Source organism: Miniopterus schreibersii (genome assembly GCF_964146895.1).
Source record: "Miniopterus schreibersii genome assembly, chromosome: 14".
Classification (NCBI taxonomy): domain Eukaryota; kingdom Metazoa; phylum Chordata; class Mammalia; order Chiroptera; family Miniopteridae; genus Miniopterus; species Miniopterus schreibersii.
The window spans coordinates 31,447,980-31,464,001 of NC_138114.1; the positions used below are offsets into that span (position 1 = coordinate 31,447,980).

Sequence of the window (16,022 nt, forward strand, 5' to 3'; positions counted from 1 at the left end):
ACAACGCAGGCACATGCCAAGGGCTTTCACTCGACAACACTGTGATTGCGTATTTATTATTCCCATTTCACATGAGAAAGAGCCAATGCCCCAGGAAGACACTCACACCTGTCCCCACTTGCTCCCTCTTAATCTCAGGTTACCAGGGCAGCCTGGCTTGGGCTGAAGGCCATGGATTCCCCCACGCAGGGTGTTTCTTTCCCGACACCCTTTCGGTCCCCTGGCTTTTCCTCCAGCATGCCAGGCACTGAAGCTCCAGCTCTCCTCCCCTCTCCACCCGTCTGAGCACCTTCACCAGCCACGGCCCTGCCTGTCCTCACACATTTTCCCCTCCCCTCCTCACTTTCTCAGGAGAAATAAACTCCTTTTCTCTTTGGGCCTCAGGAACATCCGAACCCCCATCCCCTGCTCAGACATCTGCCCAAACTGTCAGCCTGTGTTTCTCAGGAGAGCAAAATATTTCCAGCATCCCATCAGCTGCTATTTCTCTCCCCTTCCTGACTTCTCCAGCCTCTGCTAGCACCAGGAGGGGGGCATCCCCTTCAGCCAACCCTTCCCACCTCCTTAGGGGATAGTGTTCTTGAGGTCTGTTCACCACCCTGCCCTCAGGACCTCTATCTCCTCTCCTAACCCTTCACTAAACCTGTGACTCGGGAGCTCCATTCCTAACTTAAGCATCAGCCACCCACCTGGCTTAGCTGTAGAGCCCCCACACCACCCCATAACCTGAAATTAATCATCACATCCCTTATAATCTGTCCTTATATAACATTAGTTACAACATCCTTTGTGGATTCACATAGTATGTCTTTTAAACTTTTAAAAGACTATCCCACATTTTACACTATTAGCAGAACCAGCCTGCCAGGAGGAGTATCAGTCACCACGTGGAAAATACAAACAGCAAAGAATCAACCACTCATGGCTCATTCTATGAAGTGGTTTGTACACCCAACTAAATAGGACTGGGGAAGGAAATTTCAAAATATGATACTTTTTTATTAACAGAATGATAAACGGCTGATGACTGGAGTTCAGTAGACACTCTTGTCAGGTGTCCCACAATCACAGAACTCATGGAGTCTGGGGACTAGATGGATAGGGGTCAGCTAATCCAAACTCTCCATTTACAGATAAGGAAACAGACCAAGTCTGCCAAGGTCACGGCTTGGCACGTGTGCCTTCGCTTGCATGTTGTTTATAAGGGTATTAAGGAAGGAAAGGGGAAAGGGAAAGGGGGTAGAAAAGGGGAAAGGGAGGAAAAGAGAAGACAAAGAAAACGAGAAAAGCAAACCACTGAAAACAAATTTGAAAGCAGAATTTAGCACTTTACCAGAAATTGAGGGGTAATAAAATAAAACTTTGTTTTTAATAAAATCTTTCTTTAAAAAGCTGATTTACCTTAAAGATATAAAGTTATTAATTTCCAGGTTTTACATTCCTAGGATGTAGCCAAAATTTAGCCTCATTTTTTAGAGACAAAGAAAACTGTCAAGTACTCCCTACAGCTTCCTACGTGGTTTTGAAATGCAGTCCCAGTTCCCAATTCCCCTTTGCTGGCTGACCACTTACAGCACACATCTTCTAGACTCCTCTCTGCTGTGGGAGTTACCTCACTAAAAGTGGAAACCCCCAAAACAAAACAAAAACAAAAAATACCAGTTCCAGCTATAGTAACCTAAGGTATCATTTACCTTCTCACGTATGCCGTTACATAGGGGACCTGGAGCAGGTGACCTTCTCTGTCCAGCGTCCAGCCCATCCCTACCCCCAGGAGGCTTGCTACCACACTGAACTCACTCTGTGGTGATGGCCTTTATTTGTGGACATGTCTGGTGCTCCTCCCCTCCCTTGCCCCCCCCCCCAAGCCCTCAAGGACCCATACCCTATCTCACTCATCTCTGGGTCTCAAGGCTTAACAGGGCGTCTAGCCCATAGCGGGCCCTTAGCACATGTTTATACTGCTGTAAACTCCAAGCTATAAAAAGACCAGACTTGAGAACATCTGCATATGTGAACAGGCCTCTCTGGCCTCCCCAGTTTTTCCTTAGCACCCCCATCCCCTCTGCCCAGACACATCCTCTCACCAAGCAAAGGAGCTCTCCCTGACTGCCAGGGGCACAGGAGACACCAAAGTTTCTTCCCAAAGGCAACTTATCTGTATGTTCTCCTCTGACTGAATTCAAAGACCCGATTTCCTCCAAAACCTGGGACTGCATTTCCTCCAAAACCTTTCAATTCTAAAATGTTCTCATTCAAGTTTTATGTGTAGCATTGTTCAGGAGGGAAATGCAGCCTCAATTGCAAAACAGAAAACTTGTGTTATAATAACAGCAATTCACACTTCTTGAGGGCTTCCTGTGTGTAGGCGCTGTGCTAAGCTTGGACATAGGGGCTACTTTACCTCACAGCAGCTGGAGATGGGTACACAGCCCTTTCCTTTCCTTTCCTTTCCTTCCCTTCCCTTTCCTTTTCTCCTAAGTGCCTTCCTGCAGACAGTTTTCTACTACAATTAACCCAGTCAAGTAAGATTATCTCCCACCTCTTCACTGTCAGACTACATATCTTCATACATTTTCTCTGTGCCTAAATTTTCCCAAAAGCTAAGTTGGTGGACACAAAGCTTTTCTGTGCCTATGGCAGTGAGTGGGGAGGGTGAAAAATAACAAAATAAAAACAAATCAGGGCATTTCCTAAGATGAGATTCATGAGCTGGCCCTTTATGCTTCCAATGAGCTTTGACTTGCATTTCCAAATTTTCTCTCCACCCTGCATTACTATCCACCTTGGCAGTGTCAGAAACACTGGTAGGGATGGAAAGCAAATTTCTACTCTGCACTGGCTCAGACATTTCTCTGCTGGCCTAAATAAACAGGACCATGTGAGTTCAGTTCTTATTTCATGAGGTGGAAAGTATTTTAAATTTCTGAATCTGAAACCATCTCACCTGATTGTAACTAGACGTAGAAGCAGCTGGCTCCTCACTGAGTATTGCTCATGACAGTTCTCAGAGTGGTCTCTAGGCCAGCAGCAGCAGCAGCAGCAGCAGGGAACATGTTAGAGGAATCAGCTACCAGGTGCCACCCCAAGCTACTTGCCTCAGAACCTCTGGTGGGGGTGCGCCCAGCAGAAGGTGTTTTTCACAGGCCTCCAGGTGATTGTGATACCTGCTGAAATTTGAGAACCACCAGCTTAGGCTGATAAACATCCAAGGTCATGGGAATGCCCTGCTGGGCTACCCTGTGTTTCACGACTCTTCAAAATCATGTCTCTCCAGCAACAGCACCCACTCTGGTAATTTTTGCCAACTGGCAAAGGCCCTCAAACACTAAATTCCATCTCGGTACTCCTTTCTTAGGCAAATTACTTGTGCCCCACTCTCCTCAGCTCTAAAAAGTAGGTAATAATATCTACCTCATAGGATTGTCACAAGGGTCAAGGGCCTTGCAGGTGGTTAGCCCTCAACAAATGTGAATCCTATGATTATACCTGTCTACTCAAAACTAGAAATACAGCAAAATAAAACTTGCTTCCTGCATGCTAACCACCTGACCTCTTCTATCCAGTCCTTCCAGAGCCCTGACTGAGGGCGTCCAGGACCCACAGAGATAGCCCGTTGCCGACTAGCATTTACTTGCTTAGTCTACAACCTGAGCCCCTACCACATGCCTGGCAATGTGCAGAGAAAGCCCACTCCACAAGGCTGTGCCTCCAACAGGTCTTTCTGGGCAAAAGCCATCCAACTCTGGGGCATAAACCTTACATACCTACCCCAATAAGACACAAGAGAAACACAATGAATATTAACAAAAGTAGTCATAAGAACAGCTAAAATCTACAGGGTGTCCCCAAAAAATGTATACACACCCTTAACAGCTGATAGCTCAAATTTGAAAATGAAATGTATTTTAATAAACACTGCCTTTATAATTATTCCAAGTGTGTGTATACATTTTGGGGGGACACCCTATATATTGTGATTACCTTGTGCCAGGAACTAAATGCCTGACAAGTGTTAATTTACGTAGTTCTCACAACAACCCTGTGAGGTACCTGCTGTTACTGCACCCACACTTGAGGGTTAGGGAACTGAGGTACAAAGGGTGTAAACCTAACTTGCCTAAGGTCCCACAGCTCCTAAAGAGTAATGACAAGATCTGTCTCCTCTAGCTCCAGGGTCAGTGCTCTTAACCACTGTACTACAAGACAGCTATTAGTTATCTAGGCATCTATTAGCCACTTGTTATCACTGATCCCAAAGCAATGACTTTTAAGATACTTAAATTTAGGGACAAAATCCACTGTCACAAGGTTCAATACTAGGCCCTCAAAATCCTGGCAGAAATGCTAATTATACTTGGTTCCACCAGTCCCTCCCCCTAATCTAATTCTACCCAAATCAAGTCAAAACTCTCATAGAGCAGCACTTCTCTCTTTCTCCTAACTCCCCTGACATCACACCACTTAACCCCTAATTATACACCATCTGTCACACAGAGTTCTGTGTCTTTTCTTCCCCACTGGATTGTAAAATTCTTTGGAATTACCCATACTTTCCATGAAGCTCCACAAAACTAGATAGGAGCACAGGCTGCATATGTAGACTTAGGGAGTGGTACAAGGTTAATTAATTGGCTTATTCGCCTTGCTTTTGTGACTCTTCGTTATCAATCCCTAAGAAGCAGAATAAAAGTATGAAGTTCATGCTAGTCAAAGCCAGCATTAGGGAAGGCATTACACCAACATTCACTGAGCAGCAACTGTTTCAAGATCTGCACTCCCTGCCTCTCCTACATTACCTCATTTAAAGCCCTCAGCAGCCTCCTAGGTGAGGCTTATTGGGATTCAGTTTGAGTAAGGAAGGACCTGGGGCTATAGAAGGTGAGTAACTTGCCCAATGTCACTCAAGGCTGGTGAATGGAAAAACAACACTGAAACAAGATCTGTCCCCAAAGCCCCTACCTGCTTTCTTCTGCGGTTCAGACTAAGAAGCCCAGACCCAAATTCTCCTCAAAGAAACATATTTCCTTTGTAAAAAAATACCATAAGAGAGAAAATTTTAAACTCTATTAAAAAGCCATTTTTTAAAAATGGGATGACAACCATGATCATGGAAAGAATTCCAGTATTAGCACAGAAAGGTGTCAATTCTCCCCTTTTGGGATTATACACTCAGTGCAATGCCAGTTACATTTTCAGGAATTTGTTGAGAACTTGACAAGCATTGCAAAAGGTATACGGAAGAACAAAGGTCCACATATAACCAAGGTCTGGGAAAGAAGGGCAAATGAGGAGCTCACCCTGCCATGTAAGACACACTGCAAAGCTATAATAATAAAAATAATTTGGCATATAAACAGACAGGACTGGAACAGAAGAGAGAACTCAAAAGCAGACCCCCATGAAGAATCTCAAAATCAATGTGTTGAGTTTAAGGTGAACAGAGTTTCAATCTGGGGTGAGGGAAAAAGTCCCGGAGATTTATGGTGGTGATGGTTGCACAACAATGTGAATGTACTTAATGCCTCTGAATTATACACTTAAAAATGGTTAAATGGTAAATTTGTTATATCTATTTGGCCACAATTTTTTTTTAAATATTTTTTAAATCTGTATGTTGAGTGAAAGGAATCAGACACACAAAAAGTACCCTATCTGATGGTTCCATTTATATAAAATTCTAGAAAACGCAAACGAATCTATAGTTTGCACTTATATATATAGAAAGCAGACCAGTTACCCAACACTGGGGACAAAGAGACGGATGGGAGGCAAAGAGGCCCAGAGGAAGCTCTGGGTAATGAAAATGCCTTGTATCTTGGTTGTGGGGGTTTCACAGGTATGTACATTTGTCAAACTGTACACTTTAAATGGATGTAGTTTACCATATGTAAAGTGAAATAGACTAGTGTGTGCATGAGGGAACCTGATGTATGATAAAGGATGGTCCACATACACAAAATATTAGGAAAAGAATGCACTGTGTAATAAATGATTTGGGAAAAGCTGGCTCACAAAATGGAAAGGAAAAAAACAAACCTGGATTCCGTCTCCTTTTTTTAAGTTTTTTTCTTTTAAGTTTTTTTCTTAATATATCTTTATTGATTTCAGAGAGGAAGGGAGAGAGAGGGATAGAAACATCAGTGATGAGTCATTGATCGGCTGCCTCCTGCACACCCTGACTGGGGATTGAGCCCAAAACCCCAGCATGTGCCCTGACTGGGAATCCAACTGCGATCTCCTGGATCCTAGGTCGATGCTCAACTGCTGAGCCACGCCGGCTGGGCTGAATTCCTTCTTTATGCCATAGATGAAGATAAACCTCAAAGAGATGAAAGCCCTCATTGTGAAAGGTAACTAGGAAGCTGATAGAACAAAATATAGAGTATCTTTGTGATCTTGGAGAAGGAAGAATCTTAAGACTTCTAAAGTGGAATATAAGGCAAAAAATTAATGGATTCGAGCTGTATCAAAACTAAAAATTTCTGACAATTACCACTGACAAAGTTAACAGATGGCAGAATGGGATTTGTATCTAGAATATGCAAAAAAAAATTAGCAAATCAATGCATTAGAAAAACAGACTAAAGCTGGTCAACGATGCTGTAATAGCTAACAAATATATTAAAAGACGCTCAATTTCACTAGTAAACTCACACTGAAACAAAATGCCACTTTATAGCCATCGAATATTGGTAAAATTAGAAAAATGGTTAATATCCACCACTAGCAAGGATGTGGGGAATCAGAAGCCCTTATGCACTGATGGGGGAATGTCCACCAAATCAGCAACAATGGAGAATAACTTGGTACTATTTAGTAAAAACGGGTGTGCCTGTTCTCTTGTATCTAACCATCCCACTCCTCAATATATACCCTTAGAGTAGAGGTTCTCAAACTTTCCCCTCCATCAGAATCTCCAGGCTGGGCATGTTAAAATACAAATTGATGGACCTGCCCCCAGGGTTTCTGATTCAGGAGGTCTACATTGGGGCCCGAGAATCCACAACAGTTCCCAGGCGATGCTGCTGCTGCTGGGTGTGGACCACTTTGAGAACCACTACCCTAGAGATATCCTCGCAAGCACTGTTAAGAGACTGACACAGGATGTTCATCAAAGCTTTGCTCCCAGTAGCAGGACTGGAGGCGAGCTAAGTGTCCATCACTAGGGATATGGGTAAGTAAAAGCTAGCAGGTGCACAGCAGGCCAACCATACAAAGCAGCAATCACAGCGATGCACTAGATAAATCTACACTAACATAGATCTCACAAATAAAATGTTGAATTAAAGCCTTTCGACTTTTCTAAATATCTAAAAGTTTCCATAATAAAAAGTTTTAATGTTGAATGAAAAAGAAATCGAATGAAATCACAGAACAGTACCACTTAATGTAAATTGAAAACATGCACAAAATAACATGACATCTTTAACAAAGATACAGATATACCTAAGAAAATATCCAACACATAAGAAAAGGCTCCTCTGGAGGAGAGGGAAATGGGAGTGGGAAGAAAGAGGCATTGCACAGGGAGAAAATCTTGTGCCACCCCTGAGCAATGTTCACCAACCCCTCAACAGAAGGGGGGAATGAGTTCAACTTGTGCTTACTGATTATCAGGTGTCTTTGGGACATCCCGCACTTACTGATTATCAGGTGTCTTTGGGACATCCCCGTAGACATTCTAGTAATACAGTGCCGGGTAAGTTTTAAATCAATATTAATCCAATCCCTTCATTCTCCTGGCCCCCAAATTTCCCTCTTCCTCATTTCCATGCATTTCATAATTCAACAAGTCTGGCTTTCTCCATCCAGCCTCTCCAACTTAGAATATAACTGTATTTGGAGATGGGGCCTTTAAAGAGATAATTAAGGTCAAATGAGGTCACACGGGTGAACCTAATCCAATGGGACTCTTATCCCTATAAGAGAAAGAGACACAGGGATTCAGGTACACAGAGGAAAGGCCATGTGAGGACACGTGAGAACATTCATTTCTGTTATTTAAGCAAAACTAAACAAACAAACACCAAAGCTATCTCTAAATGTTCACTCTACTGCACTGACATACAATGGTTACTTCAGTTAAAGCCCCAGCTTGCCTGAGAGAAGAAAGGGGGATCTTTTTGAAATAAAGGGGTGATTTCAGGCCCTCAGAATCCAACTGCTACTGAGCCCTGGAATTTCCCTCTTTGACATACTAGTATTTAAAAAGAAGCTGGGGTTCTTGGCTTTTGGCAAAAGGGATGTGTGTCTACCTCTGTGTCTGTGTCTCTTTTCAGTGTGTCTGTAGATCTGTCTGTGTCTGTGTGTAGTATGTTATTTGTGGAGATAAAGAGAACATGGGAAGAGAGCAGGGCACTCCAGAGAATGGAGACTGAGCTATACTTGTTGATCAGCCATTCAGTTCATTTGTACTGAAACAAGAAGTCACAGTTACAAAACCAAGCCATCTTCCTGTCCCCACTAGCCCTTCCCCTTTCTTCACTCTCCCCTCACATACAATACTACTTCCCAACCCCCACATCCAAATGGGCTGATCCAAAATATGGTCCTCTGGTGATTACGTAGCTTACTAAAGTAATAAACTTCACAGCCCAAATTCTTGGAATGTGATGGTAGATGATAAACGACCATTTATATTCCTCACCAACAGCCTTTATCAGAAACTCCAAAATCCTTAAGAACAGGAATGCCATACAGATCCTCCAGAAGAGATTGCTGTGACTATAGCTACCATCCAAAAAAAGGCAAAGAAAAAGCCATCTACAACCAGTCATATCCCTACAAGGGCAGACTGGCCACAGCTTTTTCCAAAGGCCATCAAACAGTGTACCATACAAAGTGGTGGGACAGTAGATGAGACCACAAATAAGAAGAGAAAAATCCCCACTGACTGAATTTATGTGAGAAAATACAGCAGATCCTTCTTGCAGCAGCTTTAAGCAAGCAAGCAAGCCCAAACCAAGAAAGTATGTCTCAGGGTAAGATGAAATAGCTAAACAACTGGAAGAAAGAGGAGAATAGCTAAGGTAAAATACAGAAAAATTAGCGGGCCAAACACTAGCACCTCCCCCAAAGGCTGGGGAGATTACCCCCCTGTGCAAATAATCCTGAATTTTTCTTCTCAAAACATTGTTTTGTCTTTTCTACAACAGCGCTTTTCATTGGATGGTAAAGGTTTGGGAATTCTAGGGTTTTCCTGAAATGCTTTGCATAAAATAAAGTTTTGTTAATAATGTATATTTGATAGGCAGCAGGTGTACTTCTCAGTTTAAAAAAAATGTGTAACAGCTATATGTAAGAATCCTTTAGATTTTCATGATATGTTAGCAAAGCATGTCTGTGTTTTTCAGCTGAGGTGCAAGATCTGCCACAATTTTAAAATTAGGGGGAAAAGTGAAAGGGTTGAGTTTTTCAAGCTAAAATTGAATGTTTATGGTCAACACAGGCAATTCTGACTTAAGAAAACACACAGGGTTATTTAAGTGTCAAAACTTACTAACAAGCTTCTGTTATGGAAACATTTTTAAATTACAGCTGAGTAAGCGTAATTTCAAGTTAGGCACTGTGCAAAATGCTAGGGATCCTCCAATGAATAAAACACTTAAAATAGCTGTCCCTTTAAGGTCAGTTTAATCCATCCCTTGAATTAATTTTTTAAATGCTTTCTGATATTTGAAATAGCTGGCTACCAGCACTGAAGAGTTGCAGAAATACACCTTACTATTTTACTAAATATGTTCATTTCTAGTCTCTGAAGCAGAAAAGAAGGAAAACACAAGTTCTCTGCTTTGCATATTGCTATCATTTTCTGCAGAAAAACTAACTAAAATTGTGCATGGTGGCAGCTGCCACCTCCTGCTATTCACGAGGTCACAGAACTGGAGAAATTAAAAAACATGCTACATAGTGTAAGAGAAGCAATAAAGAAACCCAAAAGGCCAGGCCCTCCAGACCAAAACAGAAAGCAAGATGTGGAAAGTGAGCTGCTGAAGGCAGAAGGCAGCTAGCTCCTGGAGGTTCCCCCAAAGCTGGCGCCTCCAACAGCAGGCACAAGCTGCTGCCACCGGCTTGCTGGCTTGCTTGGACAAGGCATGGCTTCAGAGCTGGAAGGCTGCCACCTGCTGAATCACCAAACATCCCTGGGCTTCCCTTGGAGCACTGACCAGGCAAGGACCCATCCCCCCACTGGCTTCTCCCGTGGACATCTTACACCTCCACCAATGAAGCACCCTCCAGCACAGGCCAAAACAGCCTCCGACCCCCTTAAGTCTGGGCGGCCCTAGGCAACTCCCATCCCGTTGCTACGTCACCAGCCCACTCCTCTCCTTCTGCCCACTCAGTCCCCCCTGAACGTTCAACCCCCGGAGCCAGGAAGCGTGGGGAGCTCACAGCACACCATGACAGGCACTTAACACTTCCATATCCAGGCAGCCAACCAGAAACACCCTCAAATTTGAAAGCAAAATAACCTGTCCAAACAGCTTTAAAGGTCCAGGAAGGTAAATGTCAAGGGAGCTAAAATAGTAGGCAGGCCCCGTAACAGAAAATAAACTTCCCTTTCAGATAAGCAGCCTTCACTCTTGGTTTCATAAGCCTGTACGGCGGAAGTCTGTCCTGTTTGAAGGTGAAAAGAAACATCTGAGAAGCACCTGCGTGGATGCTCTTCCCTCCCTCCAGACACGTCCACCCTTGTCCCGATTTTTACTCGCACCTCCCAAGAGGGAAACAAGCGTTAACCAGAACGCGCCGGACTGGATCCGTTAGCTGGACCGGGGCGCCTCGTCGGCCCGCCGGGAGCTGCAGCCGAGTCCCGGGGAAGACGGGGGGAGACAGCCGCTGCCGCCGCTGCTCTGCCCTCGACGAGCCCCTCGGGGTCGCGGGGACCCTCACTCGCGGGAGAGCCCGTCCCGGAGGGGCCGTCCGTGCGCCCGCGGCTCCCCCGGGCCTCACCCCCAATCACCCTCCTCCAGCGGGAGCAGCCAGCGGGTCTTACAGCCTCCTCCTGCCTAGAGGCTGTTTCCCCTGTGGAGGGGAGCTTGCCCCTCAGAGAATGGGGTCCCACCTGCTATGTTGCAGAGGGGCACAGAGGGGTCACGGCACGGGGGTAGGGGTGGGGTTGGGAGGATCCTGAAACCCTGGGGGCCTGGCCCGCTGCGATCTGGCCCGGAGGTACCAACTGTCACGCCGCCGGCCCGGGAATGGGGGTGGGGCCGAGATTTGAGGTCGGTACCCGCGGGTCTCCGGACCGCTGGGCCACTGCCCAAAGGCAACATGTCTCCCGTTTCTTTGGCCCCGCCACCGTCCGTCCACTCGCCCCACTCGGACATCAGGCAGTCTTCCAGCCCGTACGCAGCACCTCTGAAAAAAGGTGCCCACAGACGCCCCCGCCTTCCTCCCCGCCCCAACTTGGACCAGGAGCCCCGCAGGCGGCCCGCCCCCTCCGAGTCCCCGAGCCCGGCCGCCGGACCGCCCCCTGCGCCCACCCCCCGGAGCGGCAGCGCGGGGGGGGGGAGCCCGCCAGGTAAGCGCGCGGCACCTCGCGGGCTGTACGGGCTGGACTCACGCCCCCTCGCCCCCCGGCTGCCCGCACTCCGCTGCCCGGAGTCAGGCCCAGGCCCGTGAGGCGGGTGTCCGATCGGGCCCCCGAAATTGGTTTTCTCCCCACGCCCCACGACTCACTTGCACCGGAGTCGCGGCAGCCGCCGGAATTCCGCCCGCCGAGCCCCCCGCCGCGGGGTAAAATCCGGGCCAAGGCAGCGTCAGGGCTCTGCACCCCGATCGCGCTCTCCGGCCGGCTCGCCGCGCGCCAGGGGAAAGCAGCCGTCCCCGGTGCTTCCCGCTCCCGTCCGCGCCCGCCGCCGCCGCCGCCGCCGCTGCCCCGGACGCTGCCTCCCTGGTGCGAAAGCTTCCGACTTGCCACCGTGAGCCTCCCGGGCTGCCGAGCATGCCCAGTCCGCTGCCCGAGCGGGCACTCCGCGCGACACGAATCCGCTCCTCCGGGTGTTCGCAGCTGCCGCGAGGGCGGGGCAGGTGGGCGGTGTCCGGGGGGGCTCTCCCCGGGACCCGGGCGCACGCCGGCGGGAATGCGCACCCGGGGGCAGCTGCGAGTTGGACCCTTTGTTTTACTTTTAAGTAAATTGCAAGGTCGGAGGCGAGCGTTTTCCCCACCGACGACTGGTGCCCCGCTTGCACAATTTTAGGGGGCCGTTTATTGAGGCCGGACGGGAGCCGATTTTTACGGTCAGAGGCTCTTTGCCAGGAGGGGCAGGGCCGGAGTTGAAGAGCTGCAGCGGGTCAGAAGAGCGAACGCACACTCGGCCTTTTGGAGTCCGGGCTCCGGGGCACGAGTTGGCGAGCTACTCGAGGATCCTCTTCCCCACCCAAAGAGCTGCGACCCTCGTGATTAACTCCTGATGGCACGCTCATCTAAAAGGGGCGGGCCTAGGACTCTACACACTGTTTTCAAATCTGTAGCCACAGACTCGCATCCCCAAAGCAATAAAGCCACCTGCGGGGCGAGCCCCCTGACGCCAGTTCGGGCCGGGAAGGCGGGCCCAGCTCCGCTCCACTGGAGAGACTCCCGACGCCTGGGGCCGCCCCGGCCGGGCCCCACCTCCCACCAGCCCCTCGGAGTTGCGGAGAAAACCCGGAGTCTAGCTGGGGCTGGCACTGCGCATGCCCAGAAGCCCGACCTGGTGCAGGTTGCCCAAAGGAAGGTTTTCTTCGAAGGACCCCTGCCGCGGGGTTGGGGGCGGCCGGCGGAGAGCGGTGGCCTTTCGTCACGGCGCCCCCCTCCCTCCTCGCCCGCGCGACACCCCTATAGCGGAGGCGCTGCCAGGGGGGCCCCGCCTCTCCGGGTGTCGAAGCCCCGGCTGGCGGGGGAGGGGGCGCGAGGCCGTATCGCGGGGGCACGTGACTGTCCGTGGCGCTTCGGGCAGCCATCTTCCGCCGGGCCACCGGGCCGCGGGCGCTCGTCACGGGCGCGGGAGCGGCCGAGACGGGAGCGCAGCGCCCTCGTCCCCGCCACGCCCTCCCGCGGGGCTCCAGCCGGGTCCCCGCACCTGCCTCCGCCCGCCCGGGGCACCGGAGGGCGGGCCCCGCGGGGCGCGGAGCGAACGGCTCCGAAACGCTGAAGGCGGACCCCGGGGTCGGATGGTCTGTTTTCCCCCAGAGGTGGAAGTTGGAGAAAGGGGTCCCCTTCCGTAAGATAGAGAGGCCGCTGCTCCAGCCGCCTCCTTGTTCTGTTCCCGGCAGAGGAGGTGCGCTGTGCTGGCAGAAACCTCGACGGTGGGCGCTACCCCCGGCCCCTCCCGGTGGACGGCCTGGCTGCCGATACTCAGTATTTATGGAGCTCCCGCCGCGAAGCGCTTGGGGTCCCCGTGATCTCGGGACCAGCCTTATCACCATCCTAGGAGAATTTGTTAGAATTAGGAAATTCTACCGAATGGGAAACTCTAAGGGTGGGATGCTGCGATCTCATTAACAAGCCCTCCAGGTGGTTCTAGGCATTTTATTTCTTTATTTGAACTAGGCGTCGGAGCGGCCCGCTTTACAGATGTGGCATTGAAATTTTACACGGTCGATCCTAACAGACAGTGCGGGCTTTTTACTGCGCCCTCGACTCCGGCTTTTCTGGCTTCTTCACCCCTTAACACCATACTGCTCTTTCCGGGGAGACTGAGAAAGCGCAGTTGTCACATAGGGCTTTAAAATAACAAATTCAGTTCGTGGTTTGAACGTCTACAGAGGGTAAGGCTCAGTAGCCTTCCGGAGTTTCTCTCAGTTTGCACAAGAGGTCAAAGGGAAGGCTTGCTTTCTTGTAATGTAAATTTTTCTAACTAAGGGAATGCCAGAAAACTGCTGGCTGGTTTCTCTAGAGTGCTATTTATGCAATGTCGCTTAAGCTTTGGATTTCCTAAAAATAAGGTTCAAGTAAGCATTTGGTGTAGACTTGTGTCATGGGATCTTTAAATTTACTTTAAATGCCCCCCCCCAAAAGTAAGGGTGAACTAAGTTTTGCAAAGTATCAATAATTCTTGATTGTAAGTTGCTTTTCTAGGGTGCTCATTGTAATGTTTTTTATCTAATTTTCTGTAGTTTAATTTTTTTATAATAAACATTTTAAATTGTTTTCCCTGAGTAATTTTAAGACTATATATAATACATGAAAAAAAGCAAGGTATGGAACTGTTTCTACTTTATTCCAATTTCATAAAATAATTCAGAGAGAAAGGCTATATACTGTTAAAGAAGAGACAATAGACCTAAAATTAAGGCACTTAGTTAAGCCCCACATCAGTAAACCAAGATTTAATATCTAACCTAATTTCAGTTTCAGTCTCTCCCAGGAATGTAATTTTTAACCACTTAATCTGAAGTCACCTGATCCGCACAAATGAGGTAATCAGATTGATAGACCACACCCTCCCCCCCAAAGGAGGATGACCTTGCCTAAAACAGTCCACTTTTTGTTAAACTTCCTTCTTTTGCCCCCTTCTGCTTATAACAGCCTTCCATTGTGTACGGCTCTCAAAGATGCTTTCTGTTTGCTAGATGGGATGATGCCCAATTCATGACTTTTTAAATATAGCCAATTTGATCTTTAAATTTGCTCAGTTGAAGTTTTTTAACAGATTTGGTGGTAGTGGTGGGATCCAAAGCAAACCTTTTTTTAAATTGATTTTTAGAGAGAAAGAAACATTGATTTGCTGTTCCACTTATTTATGCATTCATTGGTTGCTTCTCGTATGCACCCTGACCTTGGATCAAACCTACAACCTTGGCGTATTGGGAAGATGCTCTAACCAACTGAGCACCCAGCCAGGGCCAGAGCACACTTCTGACAGCATTTGGGGACAACAAGAAATACAGGCATGACACCCATAAACCCCTTTTAAGTTTTCTGTCTTTTTCACTATTTTCAAGGGCCATGAATAAGTTTTTCTTTGTTCCAAGTTATGCTCTCTTTGCATCGAGCTCCCAATCTAATTGGCTTTCCAATACAAGGCAAGTCAGCTTAAGCTGACAGCTCTGCCCAGAGCCCAAACCCCTAGCCTTTATTACAGACCATAATTCTCATTTAACTGATGACAAACTCCATCCCTTGAGTCTGTCCCAAGATCTACATGGGTGGCAGTTTGCAGTTCCCCACTTATATGGAGCCCCTAGTCTGTAGTCCCCATTTGTTAAGGTCAGCTGGCTCAATTATTTCCCCAGTACAAGAATCCACAGTGGGAACTGTTATCAGAGAAATTCATGGATGGGTCTTTCTCCGTTGCTAGTGAGAGGGGTTCTTGGGTTACCACTGGAATAAGAGTTTTCCAGAGGCCCCCATGGGAGATGAGATATGGTAGGAAGCTTTATTTGCGTGGAATTATATCCCTCGGTTTCTAAAGTCTTGTTTCCCTTAATCCAGTCCTGGAAGAGGTACAGCTGGGGATTCAGAGCAAGATGCAAAGCCAGAGTCCAAATTTCTGTTCCAAGGTGGAGCTGGGTCTGGCACAGCATTAGGCTAGTTACAGTCCATCAGTCCATTGTGGGGGGTCCACATGGCTGTGGGTCATGTGGGCAAATGCAGGAGCAGGAGAACCCTGCAAGCCAGGAGCACGCACCAAGAGAAGGAACTTCTTGTCCAGGGGCTTATATATATCAAATCTTCCCGCACTTGCGGTGGCCTTGCCTACTCTGGCCAATGACCTGTTCCCAGGTGTGACTGACAAGCAAGTACCTTCGCTGCATCACCGTCACCCAGACTTTATGAGGCATGAGTCTATTCTTCCCATCCAGTCCCTTCCCTCAGCAATCATTGGGAATAGACCTGGGGAGCGTTAAACTGTAGCTTCCTGGCAAAGCTGCACAAATGACAATAATATTTGGCCTTCCCTTTGTTCCTTTCCTATTATTTAATAACTGGGTTAGCCACAATGCTATCAATATCCTAAACAATGAGCATCTTTAAGTCTTTTCAGAGGCAGTTATGTTTTACCCTGACTCTTATAAAAGTGTATTTTGGATCA

At 47.7% G+C, this 16,022-nt stretch overlaps 1 protein-coding gene across 13 annotated transcripts in view; it reads right to left on the bottom strand.

Annotated features, from left to right (window-relative positions):
- The window catches only part of SGMS1 (sphingomyelin synthase 1), a 225,450-nt gene extending 213,465 nt beyond the window's left edge, over positions 1 to 11,985 (bottom strand). For 5 of the 13 annotated variants that reach the window (XM_081157505.1, XM_081157514.1, XM_081157515.1 and 2 more), the window contains exon 1: positions 11,686 to 11,985. The gene's annotated coding sequence lies outside the window, so the exon portion shown is untranslated. The remainder of the gene's footprint in view (positions 1 to 11,685) is intronic. The other 8 variants (XM_081157506.1, XM_081157504.1, XM_081157512.1 and 5 more) reach the window with 2 other exon arrangements.
- Between the last annotated feature and the right edge of the window lie 4,037 nt (positions 11,986 to 16,022).